The 22,779-nt window shown below is 40.6% G+C and overlaps 1 protein-coding gene across 4 annotated transcripts in view; it reads left to right on the top strand.

Annotated features, from left to right (window-relative positions):
* Nucleotides 1–22,779, top strand: part of ppfibp2b (PPFIA binding protein 2b) — a 99,035-nt gene that overhangs the window by 500 nt on the left and 75,756 nt on the right. The window lies entirely within an intron of this gene.

Consider the following 22,779-nt stretch of genomic DNA (forward strand, 5'->3'; position numbering starts at 1 on the left):
TCAATGACAGAGCTCTTGCTGTCGGTGGCGCTCCGCTTGCCTCCGCGCGCCTCTGTCAGCTGGAGGCTCCTAAATGATGTTTGACTCACGCGGAGATACCGCAGATCATTAGTTTCTGACAAGGGGGCCGCACATACCCAAAGGCAGGGATTTCCAGGCTGATGTGTGGCCCCCCCTCGGCTCAAGCATCTGCTGATCTAACTGGAGAAAGTGAAGGTCCAAACACAGCCGTGAACGCAGCGCCTGCTGCAGATTTAAGGGTGGAGGTGGTCTCTCAGAAGGTCTGGGGAACGGTGGAACTTGCGTTAACGTTTTTTCTGCACTTTATTTTGGCGGAAACATTAGCCGGTTTGTTGATGGAGTTGTGCGTCATGCATATGCATGCGAGCGCGCGCGCACAGCAGATCAGCAGAGGATGGCACTCATCCCTGTGATCAAAGCGGCTTGTGTGATTCCAAAGAGCTTCTCTGCTCTCTGTTGTCATACAGGATCAGATGATTGCTCTGTCAAGTTTCACCAACAAGAGCGCAAAGCGCACGCAGGCGCACGGGGAAACACCAAAACACGCGCAGGGAGAGAGTGTGCGCTGAGTGTGAAGAGGAAACCCACAAAGCACGCATCCCATTAAAACCTTTGTAATTCAATGGAGGCCAGCTGTTAAAGGGGAATGGAAATGAGAGCAACACAAGCGGCGCACAGAGGCGCCATGCTGAGACTGTCACGGAGCAAATCAAGAGTTTACTCCTTCATTGGCGCGCCAGTAAAAGGAAGGATTTCAGCGAGTTTCATGTGAGGGCCTTAGACTTTCTGAGGACTAAACAGAGCTGTGCTACTGAAAAGGCTTTAATGTGAAAAATATGCAAAATTTAAAAAACGAGGGATTTTCCAGCCTCGACCTGGAGGTGTTTGGTCTGGAAAACTGTGGATCAATAAAATAATATATTGGTTTAAAGGAGAAGCAAATGAACTATAGTAAGTCTCTTAAAGTGTCAGATCAAACCATTATTAGTATGGAGCCAAATTGGAGCCATACATATTTAAAACCCAAATAAAACATTTTGAAAAAAATATTGGTGTTTGGACAAAAAAAAGTCCAAAACTTTTTGCTATTCTAAAATAAACTTAATTATTTGCGGCTAAAAACTCAAAACTTAAATTCCAAAATGTTTTGGAGATTGTGGCGCTTTGGGGCGGGGCTAACACAAAAGACCAATCAAAATCGATGAGGGTGGTAACTTCAGTCCCGATGCGTTCACTGACTCTGAGAACTGTGATAATTACAGTCAGAAAATGGATGTTTAGTCTGTAGCTATTATCAAAGTCTGAAGTTCTCCCAAGACGGGTGTAAAAAGCAGAGTTTGATTGCGTAGAAACCGCGCGTCCAAAACACTGTTCTGACCTGTTCAAACAAGCGCCATCTTGTTGTGTTAAATACAAGAACAAAACATATTTTTGTAAAAATTTGCTTTTTACAGCCGTCTTGGGTTAACTTCAGACTATGATATTACAGACTCAAAAGCCATTTTCTGACCGTAATTATTACAGCTCTCAGCAACCCAGTCTCAGTAAAATGCATACATATTCCACGATTTGGGAAATACCGTGTATAATATACGCCAAAACCGGTTTTTGCGTGCATATAATACGCGCGGTCCTAAACGTGTTAAAGTCTGTTTTTCACGTTTGATACGTCCCCTGGTGGAGGTGTGAGCATCACCCACAAACGAACAGTTTGCTTTTCTAACCATAACCGTAATCCTAACCTTAACCAGGAACGACGTCATTTAGAAAAGAGCCGGAGGATTTCTGACCACGTGATCAAAACGAAACCTAAAAACTCGTGTATATTGTACGCCGACGCAACCTATTCTCTACCATTGTGTATCATATGCACGCAAAAACCGTGTTTGGCGTATATTATACACGGTATTTCAGAGTGCAAAGTCGTGGAATATGTACGCATTTTACTGAGTGTGTTGCTCTCAGAGTCATTGAACTCACTGGGACTGAAGTTACCACCCCCAACGATTTTGATTGGTCTTTCGTGTTAGCCCCTCCCCAACGCGCCACAATGGGGCCAAAATTTTTGAAACTAAAATTTTCAGATTTACAAACAGCAACAACAAAAGAGTTGAAAGTGAAAAAAATATTTGAACCTGGAAATTTTTTTTTGAATTTGACATTTTGAGTTTCGACATTTACATTTTTATTTGGCCAAACACCAACATTTTTTTCAAAATGTTTTATTTGGGTTTCAAATAATATTGACCCCAAAACAGCTCCATAAATTAGAGCAGGTCCTAATATTATAACCACCAGGAGCAACGGGGGGTTCAGTGTCTTGCCAAATGGCACTTCAACTCCTGGGTATAGGGGGGGAAACAAACCTGCAATCTTTGGATCAATGGTCTACCGCTCTACCCCTGAACTACAGCTGTATATCAGTTATACAATATAGTGTTTTTCTCAAGGCAAGGCAGGTGTTAAATTAATACGGAAGTTTTTTTAGTTCATAATTCAAAGTTTTATACATTATTCAATTGACAATTAAATTTGCAAATTCCTCATGCAATTTGAAAATGCATTTTCAACTTGCAATTCAATATTCAATTCAGGCTTGCACATAGATCATGTGAATAGTTGACTGATATCGGATTATATATAGATTTATATTTATAGAGGATCATCTTTGTTTTAGCTTTATTTGCTCTCAGATTGCGCTAATGTTAGCTTAGCTTACTTACCTAGACGGTGATCCCTCTTTATGGTTATCATGCTCCATCATAACGTGCTTCCTCTTCAGGTGTTCATGCATGATCATAGTGCTGCAGTGGAGCACAAGTTCTGCCTTGCAGATATCGGACCAAACACTTTTTTTCTTTTATTTTTTTATGTTTTCCAGCTCCGTTGGAGTGTTGTTATGGTCCCCGAGTCTTGCTAGAACTTCCTGTGACATCACTGCTGACCCGGATTAGCACTAGTACGCATGTGTTTCAAAGATTATGGTAGACGTGGGATTAGAAAGTGTGCACCGTATTTTTTAGATAAAATTAAACATAAATAAACGACTAATCAACTATTCAATTAGCTTTCGACTATTTAATTAGTCAATTAGTCGACGACTAATTGACTAATTGTGGCAGCCCTATTAAAGACCCACTCTTGTTGCTTTTTCTGGAAATATGGAGGGAATATATACAGTAAATTGAAATCAAAATTGCATTTCTGAGATTTTTTTTTAAATCAAAAAGTTGTGAATCGGGAGCTGACGAGAAATTGTCAGTTGAAAAAGATCGTATTTTTGAACTAGAAATTATGCTGGGCGAGCCTCAAGCTCTGCTCGGCTCCATTCAAAGCATCCACCTGCAGACAAATAGATCCATGAACGTCTTTGTTTTTCTTGTCTGAGCTGGAATCTGGATCAGAACTCTACGGATGGATAGCGCCGATATTATTTTTGTACCGGTAATGTTAGGTCGTGAGGGGCTCTAAGCTACCAGGAGAGTGTAAACACATGGGTAACGGGAATTGGCGGTGGGCTTTTTCCACGCCAACTGTAACCTCCACAGCTCAGAGCTGAATTTGGAAGGAGTTCCTGCAGAAACTATGTCCTAGAAAACGAAACCGTTTTGGCTAAAAACAGCACAATCATAATAGATTTTCATAAATGCGGTGGATGTGACATGAACCGCAAAATTTAAATTGTTTTTAATCACTGTGAATTTCTTTTTTGTAAATTTCACTTTTTTAATCACTTGATCAATATAAAAACAGAATTAGGACTATATTTTTAACTAAATGTAAATAGATCGACAGATGATCGCAGTGAGACTTCAATATTAAAATACAAGATTTCGATAAAAGATGTTCATCTGTCAGACTCTGATCTGCAAAGAACTGTTTGTTTTCTGGATCTGAACATTGTCGGGACAGAAGTTTGTCCTGCATCATCTGGAAGTATGTTCCAGATTGTAGCTGCATGGAACAGACTCTTCCTCTTATTTAGTCCTGACTCTGAGCAGCAGCAGCAGCAGCAGCAGGTCTGTCTGCTTCATGTGGACCAACATGTCAGAGATGTTCTTTTGTCAAACCATGGCGAGTCTTGAACACTATCAGAGTGGTTTGAAACTCTATTCTCTGGGAGTCAGGAAGCAGAGACCTGAGGACTGGTGTGATCAGACGTCCTGCTGCAGTTCTGGATGAAATGCTTCACAGAGATCAGACTGTTATAGCAGCCGTCAAACCTGCTGAAGAGTTCAGACAGTTATACCTTTGGTTTCTTATTAAGAAGGGCTGCTGCTGTCATAGATTTAATGTGTCTGTTAAAGTTTAAGTCACAGTTCATTTTTAAGCTCAGATTTCTAACCTGATTTGTTACTAGAAAGATGTTTGGTTAGTTTTAGGGGTTCTTAGTGTCCCTAAATATTATCTTAAGACCCCTAAAAATAAAAGTGACAAAATACAAAACTTTTGAAAAGTCATTATTTGAAAATCTTGTGGATTTGGTTTAATGAAATACAACTTTTATTTGAAGTGGTCCATTAAAATGAAGGAAAGCATGAATCAGCTGCAGCTCTGATTGGTGGAGGTGCTGACTGTGCATTCAAACCTCAGGCTGTGTGCAGCTCAGTATAAATGTCTGCTCCGCAGTAACTTGTTAGCCAGAAACTGCTGACGGGGGCTGTACTTTTTTATTTTTTTCTAGAGAAATTGATAATTAAAGTTTATTCATGTACATATTTTTCTGTGTGTAATTAGTTTGAATTCATAAAATATATTTAAAAATAATGGCCTTAGCCATTGGAGGAGTTAAGTGAAAGCTTTTTGAACTTTAAATGTTTGTTGATTTTTGTGGAGGTGATTCCATGATGAAGTCAGAATGAATTCGATCAGACAACCATGTGTTTGTTCCCAAAAATACAAACTTCTGTCTTCCAGTGGCCACCTGTGTTACTCGTTTTTTTCTAGAGTTTCAAGCTTAATTTCTTTTCCCTATAAATTAGCTTTGAATATTTGGAATTATCTCAAAGTTGTTGTGAAGTGGAAGAAACAAACACCTAAGTTTGTCTGCACTGCAACATGCTTCAGTGGAGGGCAGAAGCTGGCATCAAAACGTTTTATTTTCTTTTTTGGCATGATGAGTTGTTGAAGCTTAAAATATCCAGGACTTCTGAAGAGCATTGTGCCTTTAGATGTTATTGTAAGCTGGAGATGCTGGAAAAAAAAGATACTGAGTGACATAACTCCACCTGTCAAGGTCAAGGCCCGGGGGCCGAATCCGGCCCACTGGATAATTATATCCGGCCCTCCAGATCATTTTATTTTATTGTTAAAAATGGCCCAATGTTATCTTGTGCTTTGACACAATATATTTTTTATGAAGAGTAAAATATTGAAAGTTATTTAAGGTTTAAGTTGATTTATGCTGGAATAATATCCCTGCCTTTATTTTCATTAATATGTTGAAAAGTTATGTTTTTTAAATTTTAAAAGTTGGCATTCTGATAGATTTTTGGACTATTTTGGCATTTACTAAGATTTTTTTAGGCTATTTTGGAGTTTAATTAATATTTAATCTACATGCTAGCTGTTTTTGCTAATTTTGGCTTTTTAAAGTGTTTTTTAGGACATTATGAAGTTTAGCTAATATTTCAGCTACTTAGTTTTTTTTAGCTAATTTAGGCTTTTTTGTTTGTTTGTATTTTAGGCTGTTTTGGAGTTAAGCACATATTTCAGCAACGTGCTAGCTGTTTTGGCTAATTAAAGCTTTTCTTTTTAAGTATTTTTTTGTGGCTGTTTTGGAGTTAAGATGAATTTACATGCTAGCTGTTTCAGCTAATTAAGTTTTTTTTCAGTTTTTTAGGCTATTTTGAAGTTTAGCCATTTTTTGAGCAACATGCTATCTTTTTTTGGCTAACCTAAGTTTTTTTTCTTAATTGTTTTAGGCTAATTTGCCATTTAGCTAATATTTTATCTGGCCATCAATTTCAGCATCTTCAGCTATCAGCACTAGCATCTTCAGCCGCCAAATTCAGCTTACAGCATTCACACTAGCGTTTTCACCGGTAATTTTATATATCTAGATCCTAATTATGTGACAAAGTTATGGTTTTAAAGTTTTATATTTTTAGTCTTAGTGTGTTTAATAAATGTTTATCTTGTTCGGCCGCGACCCAAGGTGTGTTTTGGATTTTGGCCCCTTGTGCGATTGACTTAGACACCCCTGCATAACGGTAAAAACATAGTTTTGTATGAACAGAGTTAAAGGTGGAGTTAAGTATTTTGTTCTGTTGATGCACAAACATTTTTTAAAAAGCCTCCTCAGCAGCACACGCTCTGACCTGAAAACACGCCTGAGCAGCGTAGCGCACAAATCTCATAGTCTGACTTGTCAGAGAGGATTTCAGACCAACCAGCTGACGAGTGCGGAGGTGAAGGGAGAGAAACGTGAAGATGAGTAACAGCAATGAGCAGGCAACTCAGGGAGTGGAAAACTCAGACACAGTGTGGGAAAAGGTGGAAAGTCAGAGCTAAAATATTACGGACAGGTGTGGGGAAGGAGGAAGTTTGACCGTAACGGTTACATAATAAAAATAATCCTGTGCTGGCAGTAAACTTTCCCAAAGGACCGAACACTTTTATTTATTTTTTATTAAATACTTGTGTGGGAAAACTGATTTAAAGAGAAATATGTACGGACATGTTGGCTTTCAAAACATGTTAGAGTTTCCTTCAAATGTTCTCCTGTATTTTTACCAAATGTGAGATAATGAATGAATTTAAATCAAATACATTTGAAAATGGTGTTTACAGTAAATCAGATTTAGGTTTATTGTTTACTCTGCTATCCATAGCAACCATGATAAGGCACAATCTGAGGCTTTCATGTGCTGGTCCAAGTCTGCATAGAGGCAAAAATGTGTCAGTATATAAAACTAAAGGTCAATGCATCATAAATAGTCGTGAGAGGGGTTAACAACAACCATCTCCAGAGCTGTTGACCTACAGGTTTCTGGTGGAAATTGAAGGACGTTTGGTGGAAGGAGAGGAGGGAGGCGTGTTTGTAGACTAAGAAGTAAAAAGTATGGTACTTAAGAGGAGGAACTTTGAATGTAGGAACTTTGACAGATAAAACTAGAGTTAATTGACATGATAGAGAGAAGAATCTCATGTGAGTTCAAGAAACCAGAATGAAGAAAGCAAGGAGGAGAAGTTTAGGTTCTTCTTGTCAATGGGGCAGGGCAAGAACTAAGCCTCTGATCTTCTGACCTGAGGTCAATCTACCTCCGTACAAGGTCAGCCCATTGTGTCTGCAGTTCAAAAGATCGCATAATTATTTTACTCATAGGAATACATGTTTGGGGTCTGAAATGAACTTTAAATCTGTCTGGCTCAAGGACTTGCTTTTGTTTTTCTTTCTACTAAGATCCAAAAATGTCACTGAGTTAGTAGTTCTAACTTCCTGTGTACTGTAACATCAGAAACTGGAGGTATAACGATTTATTTGAACAATGATTCGATTCACTGACCTAAAATGTAAAATGGATCCAGAACATCTTCATCTTTATCCAAAACCTCCACCAGTGTGACTCAGAGATAAATACCTGCTACTGAACAGTGCAGGTGAAGTTTTCCAGATTCCTTGTATTCTTCAAGCTAATCGAGTGTAAATTAAATATGTGTACAAACAAACAAGTAAACAAGAATGAATGTAAATTCACATTTTAGTTTGATGAAGTTGTTTTTCCACATCAGAATAATCCAAAGAGAACATTATTAGAACGTTCTACCACACTGTATGGTGACATGACTTTGCTGATTTCACACACCCCACCTTTCTGTTTCAGAATCTGCAGGAATTACGTTGATTGTATTAACAGTAAAAAAACGACAGTGCGTCAAAGAACATACAGTAAACACTGGAGCTGTGATGTTTAAGGGTTAAAATTACCTTAAAAAAAAAAAAAAGTGACTTGAATTCTTGACTTATTTCTTGAAGATCTGTTTTTGCAGTGGGTGAAACATTCTAAATTTCAATTTGAAAGTATTTTACTGTAATTTACACTTTATTCCCCTTAAAGGTGAAATTGACATGAAAGTCAAACTGTTGTTTGAATACAATTGTGTCTAAAAAATGTAGTAAATTTCCCTAAGAGCAGCTCTTCATCTTATGGACTTGCGTTGTGTTTGCTTGAGTTTCAGCAGTTTCAGGCTCACTGACTCCAACCATTCCTCTCACTGACTGTAAGCTTATCCTGTAATGTGATCTGCCGCCGCTCCAGTCAGGATGGCCTGTTAGCAGGTTATGAGGCTGTAACCAAAGCCCCTGCAGACACTGAAGTGCAGCTTTTGTTTGTTTGTTTGTTTGTATTTTCTACTTTATTGTTGTCCTCTAACCATGAGAGAAGTGAGCCCCACAGGTTTTTAGAGCAGTGGTTTCCCGGGTCAGTTTACTTGACTAAATTCCAGATAAAAAGCAGCAGCTGATCCGGCTGTGGCAGATCAGGAGCCCGCAGCTCACCTTCCCACCTCTGTAACTTTGTACCGTATTGATGTAAAGCCCAGATAATCCACAGCATTGCACTTCCTGCTGCTCATTTCCGACTTTTATCTGTCACCGTGTCTGGGATAAATGCAAGCAGTGAAGGGGACTGGTACAGCAGAGCAGCAGCAGAGAGGTCAGGACACCAGAGGGGGAAATGTCCCGTCTCGTTAGTGTCTGTCCACGGAGACATCATGAACCGCTGTGGACACATTGCTGCTTGTTTCTGTGGTAAAGGATCTTCCTGTTTTTTCCAAAAGCAGCACTTTGATACTTTAAGAGAAAGGAGAGTTGTAGAGAGATTTCACAGGAGCAAATAAGTGCAAAACTGGAACCGGTTAGTTGAATCTTACCTTAGTAAAAGTGATTTTAAGGTGAGCTTGAAAACAATGATCTGATGACAGCAGCAGAAAAAACATCAGAATGGCTTTTTCTTTGTTACCTTGTTGTGCATTTAAATGAATTACGTCAAAACATGGTCATGAATAAACCTAAAGTTACTCTACCTAAAGTAGAGTAACTTCTATGGCTAATTGCTAAAGCTAACTTACTTTTGTTGGATGTTTTACTTTAACCCTAGATCACTATCACTGAGTAATTTTCATCCAAGCAAAAGTATTTACATGATTTTCATTATGTTGCGTTTTCTGAGTGTCATGGGTGAAGTCTCACATGTCCCAGGAATGGGTGGACCAAAGACCAAGGCCCAATCTGAATTCTTCCCTCCAGCTGACATAGGACCCCCTTTTCAGGTTTAAGAAAGAAAAGGAGACCAGAAGAAACATCACCAGAATGGCGTTAGCTAGTTTTAGCCTTGGAGACTATAAAGGAAAAATGCCCAAACCCTCCAACTCTGCATCCAAGTAGGGCTCTAAGAAACCTCTAATCAAAACTGCAAGAAGAAGAAGAAGAAGAAGCCGGCTTTCAATATGGTTGCCATAGAAACATCACGCAGACCGATTCGGACCAATCACTGCTTATTAATGATTTCCGGTTCCAAAATGGCGGCGTCCATGTTGTGAAATATATAGCGAGTGAATTGACGATATTTGGTTGGAGCCGGGATTAAGATGTTTAATATGTGTCTCGTCACACTTACTCGGTCCAGTTCTCATATAAAGTCAAAGGCGGAACCACATTAAAGGGGGCGTGATCTTAAGACAGACGGGTTAAAGCAGAGCAGTGGAGCTAAAAAGCAGCATCTCAGGGGTCATTCCACTAACATTAGATAAATACACAAACCTGCAGGTGGCGTTATATTGCCCATGTCTGTCATTGTGCATTCATTGGTCCACCCTTCTATACCCTCAAAGGGTGAAACAGAAAAAGATATTCTTCCTTAATGATTTAAATTAAGTTTTGGATTTGCCCATGGATTTCATAGGAAGAGCCTTTGTGATATTTGAAATCTTCCTCATTGCTGTGCCCTGCTTTAGCGGTCAGACCTCAGCTCTGCAACAGCCTTACATAAGAAGCTGCAGCAAACAAAAGATCAGGACTCTTCTGTAAAGACGGCTACATCGCAGAGTTTAAAGGGAGGGGGCTGACTGCGTTCAGGCTGACTGCGTTCAGGCTGACTGCGTTCAGGCTGACTGCGTTTAGGCTGACTGCGTTCAGGCCGACTGCTTTCAGGCCGACTGCGTTCAGGCTGACTGCGTTCAGGCTGACTGCGTTCAGGCTGACTGCGTTCAGGCTGACTGCGTTCAGGCTGACTGCGTTCAGGCTGACTGCATTCAGACTCTCTTCATTTGCAGAAGCCAAGAGTTAACTGTTTAAGAAGCTGCAGGATTTTTAAAAGAAATTAAGTTGAAAGGGATATGGTCAAACTGCTTCATGTTTCAGTCCTTGTGTGTCTCTCATATTTGCTGTGTCAACTCTTTCTTCAGCTCTAGCAAACAGCAGAGTGAGGCTGAAAACGCAACGTCACTCAGAGGTTCTTTGCTGGGGGTCTATTGAGCGTGTTGTTTTTACGACACTGGCGTGCTGACTCTGCTCTTTGATGTTTGTGGCCCCTAGTTCATGACATAGCTCTGGGGGTTGTGGGGGCCACAGGTGTGCAGATGTTCTTCCAGGTGTTGCTCCAAACGAGTCCCTGTCATTTCCTGAGGTGTGAAATTATACAGAAATGTTTACAGTTTGACATGTTTTACAGGTAAAAATGAGAGATATTTTTTGAAGAGGTTCAAGTCTTCTCTTTTAACTATTAAGATGAAATGCTTTTACAATTAAAATCAACATACATTCTGCTTTGTTTTGGAAGATGATTGCAAAGTGCAAAGAAATTATTTTATTTGTTTTTTTAATGGCTAAAGGAGAAACTGTTTCGTGATTTTGCTGCTTTAAGGCTTGTCAGAAAACGACAAGATTTGTTTTAATACGAAGGACTTGAGCTTGAGTATTTCTGAGTGGATTTTCCTCTTAAGTGTTCACAGCAGCGTTCGGTTTCATTAATGGTCTGAAAGCTTCTGCAGAGAAAAGTTGTGGTGCATTGAGCTGAAAGTGTTGTTTCCTCCATAAACAGAAACAATGTGGTGAGTTTGATGTTTGATTGGTTTACAGTTTCTACAGGATAATCAGTCATATCCTTTTCAAAGCAAAGTCCGTGAACATCTGCAGGAATGAAATCTGAATAACGGGTATCAGGAGAATCGTGTCTTGTTTTATCCATCCGTGTTTCATCATCTCACATACATGATTGATTGATTTGTTCTCCTGTAGATTATGAAAGACTTGGTATCCAAACAGATCAGAACCAAGCCAGCAAGGCCAAGTGGGCTCCATATGGTTTAAAGTGGGCAGAAAATTTGGGCCCCAATTGGGTGTGTCCACAGTTTCTGTGGTGACCCCACCTGTGTTTGCCCACATTGGTTTAAGTGGACACTCAGTGGGAAGGCTCGCTATGGTATCTAGCTGGCTGGTGGACAGCAGAGCTTGCTAGTTTGCTACTGCGGAGCTCGCTAGCTCAATATGGCGGGGCTTGCTAGCCCGATAAAGTAGAGCTCGCTAGCTTGCTGTAGATGAGCTCGCTTGCACGCTAATAGTGGAGCTTGCTAGCTCGCTAAAGCAAAACTTGCTAGCATGCTACAGTGGCACTGACTACCTTGATACAGAGGAGCTCGCTACAGCAGAAATCACTGGCATGCAATTTGGGCCCACATTTTCTGCCCACTTTTAAACCATATGGGGCCCACTTGGCCTTGCTTACTGGAAAACACTAGCTTTAAAGATGGCAACTGAGGGAAGCAACATCATAAAACAACCAGGACTAAATAACAAACTAGAATGGGTGGGGCCTGTCTACACACACACTCAATAGTTACACACACAAACTTGTTGGGTAAAATAGTCTCCACATTTAAACTAGTCAATGTATTCAATCTAACTGTAACTGCAGCTCACACGTTCCATCAGACTTTCATTCTATCACACAGACTGTTAGTGCTAAGGTGAGCTGACACCTGTGCTCAGGTGAGTGTTTATGTTTCACTGAGGTGGATGGTGATGGAATGTACTCAGGGGGAGAGCGCCCGGCCATCCCCACACCAAGACCCCCCGCCGGGGCAGCAGCTGCGGCCAGAACCCACCCAAAACCTGCCATGGAGCCGCGGAGAGAAACCGCCCGCCAGGCAATCCCGCCAAGCACCCAGACCAGGACACGCGGGGCTGCCGCAGAGGCCCCCACACCCAAGAGCAGGAAGGCACAGGAACACGGAGAGTGCAGGCCCCAGCCCAGCCAGAGGAGCAGCCCCCCCACCCCGCCAGGAGGGCAGACGCGGGACCCCACCCCCGGAGAGCCCCCCAATCCCCGAGGAGCAGCCCACCACCACCCAGCGGCATTGAGCATCCCCCGCCCCACCCCATACTATAACTTTTCAACCGTTAACACGATTAAGGTAATGCCAGCAGATTCTAAAGGAAAAAAGTGAAGCGGAAAGTGACAGTAAATGAAAGAGCATAAACACTGGAGCTCAGGTGTTAAAATGTTAAAGACCCACACTTAAACAAATGGAGTTTTTAACCTGTTCTTGTAACAAATTTCTGATTATGGAAGACATCTATGAAGAAAATTACATTTAAAATAGGATTTTTATGTTTACTTTTTTTTTCAAATCATTGAGTCAGAAGAAGACGTAAAAAAATGCTATTGGAAAAAGATTGTATTTGTGAAGTAGAAGGCCACACGCTTCCTGTTCCGTTCCATTCTGATGCATCCACTTACTCCATGAGCATCTTTGTTTTCCTAATCTGAGCTGGAATTTGGATCAAAACTGTATGAATAATGATGGGCTGTAAGATAGCAATTTAATCAGATTCACTGATCCACAATGATCCATGCCGTCTTTATCCAAAACTTCCACCAGTGTGACTCAGATAAAGACCTGGTCCTGAACAGTGCAGGAGACGTTTTCCAGATTCCTTGTGAATCTTCAAGATAATACATTAAATATGTGTAGAAACAAACAAGTAAACAAGAATGAATGTCAACTCCATTCGCATTTAGGTTTGATAAAGTTGTTTTTCCACATCAGAATAATCCAAAGAGAACATTATTAGAACATTCTTCCATACTGCATGGTCACATGATTGATTGATCAGTTTTCGCACGTCTGATGATCTTCTTTAATTCATCTGTTAAACCAGGGTAAGAGTTCTGTTGAAGACTCACAATAAAAGACAGATTTTGTTGTCATCGACTTCAGAGTGCTTCATTCAGTAAGGCGGTGAAGCGGTTTCCTGCTGCAGTGAAACAAACGCTGCTGGAGAAAAAGTTCAGCTATGGCTGTGCAGCCAGACTGTGATGAATAATCACTGACATCAAATACGGGAAGTGTCTTCATAACCTAATGCACAATTTCAGTTGCAGCCTGGGGCAGCAGTATAAAAGAGAACAATATTTAGATGACATTAATCAGCTTTTCATTTTGTGAGTTATGTAGCCCCCATACACATTAATGCATAGCTCAGTGGTTCCCCCAGTTTAGAATAAATCTGCTTATTTATGCTTTTCTTTCAGCCAGCCGCCTAAGCTTTCTTTAGGGGAGACTTATTTTTTTTAAGAGATGCATTTACTTCCTAGTGTGTCGGCTACGTTGAGCTCCTGTGATTTGCAGATGAAACCCACACAAACTGCTTCACTCAAAGCTGTCGCTTCAACAAGATTGGTTCGTTATTGCTGACGAAAGGCACGAAATCGAAATCAGGAGATTGGAAGGCACGAAAAATTTTGTGCTGGGGGGGCAAAGTCATGTACTGTAGACCGCTGCATTCAAAGCAGAAATGCTCCCCTCCAGCAGACAAATCTGATGGCAGAAAACCGTAGCCTAAAGTTACAGTTGAACTTATTTTTTTCCTCAATAGATGATCTAATCCTGAAGATATTTCTCTATACAGCCCTTCTCTGCTGGGTGTGGGGGTATCGCTCTGAACAGGTGAACGTGGACTCACAGTGGAGTCAGCTGTTCACCTCTGGAGGGTAGAAGAAGCTAGCTCCAAAAAGGCCTAGCCAGGATTAGAACCACAAACCTTCTTTTAGCCTAAGTTACTCTGTAGTCCGTTACAAAAGAATATGTTGTTTTCACACACCTACCTTCATATATGTGACATAAACCACAGAAAAGACGAGGTCGCACGTGTTATTTCATTTAGGTGGCTTTGAGGGAGGGGCTTCAGTTGTGCAGCTTAGGGACTACAGGTGGATCAGTAGTTGGACTGACAACTTTTCAATGTCTTTTAATTCGTTTCTGTGAGTTTTTTGAAGTTCCAAATATTAATAGTCGTTGACTATTAATATTTTTTTCAGTTTTTTAAGGCTAATTTAGAGTTTAGCTAATATTTCAGCTACATTCTAGCTATTTTGGCTAATTTAGTGTTTTTCTGTTTTTATGCTAATTTGGAAATTGGCTAATAATATTGCTGCTACTTTCTTGCTATTTTGGCTAATTTAAGATTTTTTCAGGTTTTTTAAGGCTAATTTAGAGTTTTGCTAACATTTCAACTACACGCTAGTTATTTTGGATAATTTAGTATTTTTCTGTTCCAGTAATCAGATTTCTGCAATCAGCAATAGCCTCTTCCGCAGCCAAATTCAGCTTACAGCATTTACACTAGCATTATCACAGGTCATTACCTAGTTATATGTCTAGTTTTTAGTTAGTTAAAAGCTAATGATGTGTGTTTTACATCCACTTTGTGCATAACCTGATTAGGAGATTAATAGGAAAAAATAATCGGTGATTAGTCGACTTTTAAAATAATCCTTTGTGGCGGCACTAGATGGAATGTAAGCTCTTATCCTCTGCAGAGTTGCTGTTTGCTCTCACTGCACCTGAAGTTCATTCCAGTGAAAAACATCCCAAATAAATGGTAAATGGTGGTGTTTTTTTTTTTTAGCATTCTACTACCTTCTTAAAAAGCACAAGCTAATTCACAGTTCCCTTCATCTATTCACACACTGATAGGTGCTCCACAGCCAAACACTGGCACCGACTTATAACCACCAGAATCAAACAAACCACCACTTGATCCTTTGCCGTAACCCTCTATTTAAAATTCTTCTGCTTTAGTTTGTCCTGAGTCAAAACCTTGTTGCTCTGTGTTTGTCTTGTTTATGATGACCCCTTCGGTCCCTCTGCAGCGGGGTAGGGTTGGCCTTCCAGGTGTTGAGAGCCAGTATCCCTTCATACTTCCAGGTGTATACAGCTGATAAGATAATTCTAGGGCTGAGTTAGTTGAAAACAGGCTGGAATCAGGCCCCCGGGGCTCTCTACTGCTTTACGCTGTTGAAAGAGACCGCTTCACTGGGTCAAACCAGTCAGCACGGTTTCTGTTTGGCAGTTCAACAACATGACATGAACTACTAATGACAATGTTTGGAGACTCAGTCCATCTATCCATGCATCCATTAATCCATCCATCCATCCGTCCCTCCGTCTGTCCATCCATTGGTACATCCATCAGTCTGTCCATCCATCCATCCATCCATTTTCATAAAGAAAATCTATTCCTGGGTTTTTAATTGGTCCATCCATCTGTCCGTCTGCCCATGCATCCGTTGGTATGTCCATTTGTCGGACCATCTGTTCATCCATCCATCCATTTTCATAAAGAAAATCCATTCCTTGGTCTGTTCCTTGGTCCATTAATCCATCCATCAGTCCATCCATCCGTTGGCACGTCCATTGGTCGGTCCATCCATCCATCCATCCATCCATCCATCCATCCATCCATCCATCCATCCATCCATCCATCCATCCATCCATCCATCCATCCATCCAGTGGTCTGTCCATCGGTCACAGTCACACAGTCCAGTTCCCATATACAGTCATTGGGAGAAAAGCAGCACTCCACTTTACAGTAGTGAAGTCCCTCGGTATCAATCTAAATGATCTGGTTCTGTTGCAAAGAAAGTGTAGTTGTTCCATACATAATTTGTTTCATATCGGTTCCAATGTGAAAAGCTGCTTTTCTCCGCCTTAGAATCAAATTATTCAAGTTCATCAGTCAAAGAGCTACGGTATGTCAAAGAGCGTGTGCTGTGTAGGTGTTAGGGTTAAATAATAATGATCTTTAAGTACTACACATATTTTATCTTTCGGAGTGCATGCTATTTTTTGTATAAGTCAAACTCCCATTATTAAGCTGCTTTAATCTGTTTATGTCAGAAGTGGTGTCAGCAGGAAAAGCCCCTAAACATGTTATACTAAGAGCAGCTTCAGAGGAAAAATGGAGGAGCAGAAAGAAAACCGAAACGGGAAGATTTTTTGAAAGGACAGAGGAAGGAGCACCCCCGTCTTAAATGTCAGTGGTCCTGTCGCATTGATGATAATTGCTGAGGAATCTGGTGTTTCTTGTTGGCGCGGGTCAACGCGCACACACAGTTGTATTTACCCTGTGTGACAGTGGGCCTGGGGGGTTCGGGCCTGCCCTCTAACTGGTGATACTAATCCAAACGGGCTAAGTCAAATGAGGAGGAGCGGGGGAGTTGCGCACGGCCCTCCGTCTCCTGCTGTCTGTGCGTTCTTCACTCTGCTCCCGTGTGAGGAGGCTGAAGCGCTCCTGAGGAGTCTTTTGGCATTTCCTGTTCCTGTTTGCTCATCTAAGCAGCTATGAATTTTGAAGGTTTTAGCGATGTGCACGTTCACATCCGTAGCATTCTGGTGTGCAGGTAGTTCATCTCAGAGACCTTTTGGTCTCGGTGTGAAAGGCTCATGTTGGTCCTGATGCTGTTACATAAACCTCTGAGGCAGACCTGCATCCTTGTTCAGAGTGGTACATGTGCACACAAACTGGAATAATTTCTGCTCTCAGAGATGAAGTTTTATTCGGAGCAAACTTCATCTTTTCTGCACCAAACGCACTTATATCATGTTTGAGCTCCACTGACACCATTTGATGTTACATTTATGGTCTTTTCCATGTGTAACAGAGAAGCTGTTTACAATCCTATAGAATCTGATTACTGGAAGTAATCTAGTAAAAGTAATGGATCTGATGTATTTACATGCACTTTAGGACTCTGGTGAATGAAAAACCCCGGTCGACATGTTTTGAGGGTGTAATCACATCTCTTCAGGGTTTATATCTTATATGTTTCCTCTCAGTTTTGAGCTGTTTGACCTCTTCTTGTTAACTTCAACCACAGACTCAGAGTTTCTGATGAAAAGCGGCTGCTGTCCTTCACTTAATCCGTTGTGTTTCTATCAGACATTGAAACAAGTCAAGGTTGTTTTTTTGCTCAGTCATTCGATTTCCACTAGACTGAAATACCAGCTCAGTGTGGGTGAGTTTGTATCTAAACTGGCAAAGCAAACAGCGACCACTGTCCCCCAAAAGAACTGTGATCATGAAGGAGGAGGTACCTTTAATTGAAGTCCCCCTCCGATGAAAATCATGTTTTTTTAAGTTTTTAATATGTACGTGTGGCATATTTCTTATGAAAGAAAACAAATGTAGTAAGAAATAATTTCATTTTTACATTTATTTCTCCTTTTAAATCAATCAAACTGTCTTGGACAGACTCTGTCTGAATGAATGATCTTCTTTCCATCAACAGCTCTGCTGCACATGCACTAAACCCTCATCTGTTCCTAGTGTCTGAATGAAGTCAACTGAGTCACCATTTTTTGGCTATTCAGCCATCACCATGTTGGAACCAGAAATCATCACAAAGTAGTGACCGGTCCAAGTTGGTCTGAATCCATATTTCTTTTCTCCTTTTCTCTCCAATCAGGAGTGAGCACATTAGAAAACCACACCCCTTCCACTGAAGTTGGCCTTAGAAGAATCTGTCAACCAAATGCTTCAAACATTACTTTTGGTCTTGCTGTTTTTGATAATCAAACAGTTCTAGAGCAGAACATTTCCAGTTTCATGCTGGTGGATCTTGTCATCTCTTTCACTTTTACAGATGATTTTCTGATTGAGTGTATGTAGGCGGAGCTGAAGCACAGCAGAGAGGGACCTGCTGCATTCCTCTTTCAGTCCAGGGTTTTCTGCTCCAAAAGCAGAGGAGATTTCAGCTTTACTTTACTTTATCTTTTTTACAGCAATTTTAGCTCTGTTTATCTTATTTCAGGCTTTTGGACATTAACTTAGAAAAACTACCTATACTATCTTTTTTAGCCTGTATAGCTTCTTCAAATCATTTGACGATAATCAAGTAACTTAAAGCTTTTGTTATTATCTATGAAGAGATTTGGGGGTCCGTATCTTTCTGTGGGACCCCGCCTTCATCTGCCTCACTGTAAATTTAAGAAAAAATCAGTTAGTTTTATGTAAAGTTGTGAACTAGATCTGTATTTGAGGGTAATAACATCTAAGGTCAAACACTAAATTCTGAAAGAAAAAAGGATAAGCAACCAACAATACAAAAATAACAGAAGTTATGATGATAAAAATTAGGATGTGATATTTTAAGGTCTTTAAGATATAGAAAAATCATAAATTCTGCTCATTTCATCTTTTATTTCTGGATCTACGACTTTTGGTTGGGATTGTTGTTGTCTTGAGTCTCATTGACAGCAGTTGTGACAGTAAACAAGATGAAGCTCCTGACAGCAAGAGCTCGCTCACAGTCCGAGCTCACAGCCCGACTTCAATGTTCTGCTGCTCATCATGATATAGACCAGAAGTCCTCTGCTGTTTTCTTTTACGCTTCATTAGTGCCGATCTTAATGCCAAATGTGTCGGAGTCAACTGGACTGATCAGAGAGCGGAGCTGAAGTCCGAAAGATCAGATGATGTGTTCTGAAAACAGAACCAAGTTCATGACACTGGACTAACAGGAGCACCAAACGGAGCAGAGAACTTCAGCTCAGAGTCCTGTTTACATTTACATGATCCAACAAAACAGAATCAGATCACAGATCAAACTCAAGGAAGTATTAAACTCTCAGCTGAACTCTGGTTTCTTCTTCTGTGTGTTCTTGAGTGTGTGTTTTTAGTGTTGGTGAGTACTGAGTATGTGCTTCCTATGTGTTTATGTGTGTGTGTGTGTGTGTGTGTGTGTTTGGTGGGGGTATGTATGTGTTTATTTCTATGTTCATACTGTATATTTGAATGAACTGTGAGTGAATGTGTGTGACCGCAAGCGTGTGCATGGGTATGCATGCATGTGTGTGTTTTTAGTGTGCTGGTAAGTGTGTACCATGCACTTGTGTTTATGTAAGGGTGGTGTGTGTTTGTAGGTGTTTGAATGTGTGTAAGTGTGCATATGTTTGAGTGTGTGTTTGTGTTTTTGTGTGCATTTATGTGTCTGTGTTTTGAGTCCATGTGTGTCTGCGTGTTTTTGAGTGCGTGTGTGTGTGTTACTCATCGTAAAACAAAGTAATTCCTCTGGATTCAGGGGTTGAACAAAGCAGTTCTTTGTTCCACCTGCATCTGGTCATTTTAATAAAGTTTATTAGGTGGCCATGTGCCTGTTAGTCATGCTTTATAAAAGGTATTACTGTATAGGAGAACTGGACTGAGCAACGCCCTTCCCCTCTTATGTTCCAAACAGGAAGTACCTGCTGGCTCCAAGAAGCCAGAATCCCATAGACTTCAATAGAGAAATAAACAACTATTACTCAGTCATTCTATTTGTCACAATAAACATTTTTGATCCGATACATTTTTTAGCATCTTCTAAAAAATCTGATTTTTTTTTCTGAAGCTATTCAAGCTATAAACGCAGCAGTGAGTTACCTCGATAAAAGTATGTGATCTCACATTCAAAGTTCAAAAACATTTGATTGAACATCACGCTTTCAAGTAAAAGGGGTGTGGCCTTCCAATAAGCTGAAGATAGTGGTTGCCATAGAAACACTGCCGACCGACTCAGACCAACCACAGACTATTGACCACATCTGGCTCCAACATGGCGGCATTTGTATAACAAGAAAAAATGGCGACTGAATTGACTTCATTTGGTTGGAGTCGGAATTTAGACGTTTTCTATGAGTGATATCACACTCACTCACTCCAGTTCTCTGATACAGTCAATGATAAATATGAAAGCAGCAAAGATTCTGAGGCTTCCAACCACAATGATGGATGATGAAAACCTCAAAGCTGGAGTCACACTCTCCTTTCACGAGTGTCTCCAGGTTTAAAGGGTGGAGCTGCAGACACGTAGCCCTGTTTGGGCTTTTCATGGCGCTGATCCTTGATGTGATTGGATCCAGGCACCTGCCTGATGTTATCTCACCTTCATGAGTGAACTGAGCTGAAGCCAAACTGATAAAAGAAAATTAGAGGTCCTGCAGGAGGGGTGTTTGTGTGGCTGATCCCACTTGGTCAACATGGAAGATGTTTGCCTGCTTGCTTTAGATGCAGACAGTGATGGAGCAGGTGGAGAAGGCTGTTGGTGACCCGGAACCGGAACAGAAGTGGGTCAGAGGGCTGTGTCAGCGCTGTGTATGTGAACAGTTAGGAGCTGCGTTTGACAAACGAGTTTTTCTGGATCGTGATGTTTCAGGAAAAAGGCGTGTCGACTTTTTGACAGCCAAGACTTGCTCGGGAAAGCAAGGAGTGCAGCAGAGTGACATAATGTCGGGAGGCGATTCGGTAAGGAACATTTCCAACACTTTTAGACAAACTTAGGTCCTGAACATGACTGCTGCTTCATCCGCGGCGTGTGGATTAGTGCATGTGTGAAGCTTTGACACTGTGAGCTGAACGGTGACACATGAGAGACCTCCCCCCCTGGGGATTCCTTGTGCTTTCTGTTGTCCCTGCAGGTCTGGCTTGTTGAGTGTTTGAGTTTCTGTGAGGTGAACTTTTTGAACATTTTGTGTTTTTTTTTAACTCAGTGATCAAAATATCAGGTAATATTTTGTATTTACTGAATTGAAAAACACATTTTTCTGTTGGTTTCTAATGATAAAATTCTAGGGCTGGGAATCGATTAAGAAAATTAATCGCAAAACTTGGAAAAATTCATTGCAATTAATTTTTTTTCTGCATTTTAGGCTCAGCGATGCCTCGTCGTTTTCCTCTTTTTGAGAAAAAGTGATCTCAACTGGAGAGAAAACAAGATCAAAGTACTAAAAACCAATTAAATATTTTTCTCTAGATAACTATGGTAAATGTAGGATAATACCTGACAAAGTGCTTTAAATCAAGCCTAAATCGGCGCAGAAAAGCAAAAGAATTTTGCTTCGTGAGGGGCAATTAATTTTCGTGAATAAATATTAATGCATTAACTGTGTTTGGTTAATTGCGTGCATTAATGCTTTAATGATCACAGCCCTATAAAATTCATTATTAATCCAGTTTCATCTTCTGTCGGTTATTTTGTCAACTGTTTTTCTGAACCAAACAAAGTTTTTTGGGAAAACAAATGTGTAAAATTTAACCTGATTAATTTCAAATTTTACACATTTGTTTTCCCAAAAAAACTTTGTTTGGTTCAGAAAAACAGTTGACATTTAACAGGGAAACTCATCTGTGATATTTAGACACAATTTATAGCTGTAAATTTTAGATACAATTATCTTGTGTCATGATTCCCTGTCGTAATGCAATAAAAGAAATGTTCTGGTTCTTCTTTATACTGGCGCTCTCAGAAACAGTGGATAAAAATGTCCTTTCAGAGGAACCACAGAGACCAACTCCAGGTTCTGGTTCTGTTCTGCTCACAGAAATACTGGAGTTTTGGGGAAAAGGAACTTTTTTTGTTGCTGTTTGGAATCATTATAATTTTGTGTCAGTAAAGAACTCTGGAGCCCAAACTGAACCTCCTGTGTCTCATAAACTGAACCTTGGCCTCCACTGACGGTCCAGTAATGTGTCTGGAAATGTTCTGATTTTACTAAGAGAGATCCAACAACCCAGGATGTTGTTGGCGGGGGTGTAGTCAGTGTCAGCCGCTGCTAACTCAGATGAACATTACTGGGCTTAGTGGTGGTGGTGGGGGGTGATTCTCTGAAGGCATCTGCAGATTACATCACCATCCTTCATCTGCATTTGCACAGCTGCATGTCTGCTTGTCTGTGAGTGGACATGACAGCGTGACAGAGAGATGAAGGCCTTGAAGGAGTGATGACAGGGAAAAGGACTGAGTGCCAGAGGAGAAGAGAGGAGGGGGGGATAGGATGGAAGATGTTTGAGGTGCAGCCGGAGGAGGCGATGAGGAGCTGAGACTTGATCCCGCCTCCAGGAAGAACATTACGAGTGTGGGTTATATGATGGCGTGTGTGACAGCAGTTACTGAGAGCTGCATGTTTACATTAAAAGTGTGTTACAGCTCAAAACCTAAAACCACTTTTTTTTCAGCCTAACAGGGTCTTGTGAGTCAACTTCTCTGACCCCTGCTGGACAGAAGTGGTACTGAAATGAAAGTTTAATCTAAAATAATCATTAAAGACCCACATTAATTAGTTTTTGACATGTTCTTGCAGCCTTTTTTCTTTATATATATATATATATATATATATATATATATACATATAAATTAAACTCTAAAGCACATTTCTGAGTATTTATTTATTCAAATCCTTGTGAATCAGGTGCCGACGAAGAAATGCTGTTGGAAAACACTTGTAGCAATAACGCTGCTACAGTCGACACGCCACGAGCTCTCTGCTTGACTCAATTATGTTACATTGACTTGTAGACACATAGGTCCATGAACGTCTTTGTTTGCCTCATCTGAGCTGGAATCCAGATCAAAACTATACAGCTGGATAGCTCCAATATTGTTCACCATTGCAATTTCCCCATTGTGGCACTAATAAAGGTTTTGTTAATCTTAATC

Source organism: Oryzias melastigma, linkage group LG6 (genome assembly GCF_002922805.2).
Source record: "Oryzias melastigma strain HK-1 linkage group LG6, ASM292280v2, whole genome shotgun sequence".
Lineage (NCBI taxonomy): Eukaryota > Metazoa > Chordata > Actinopteri > Beloniformes > Adrianichthyidae > Oryzias > Oryzias melastigma.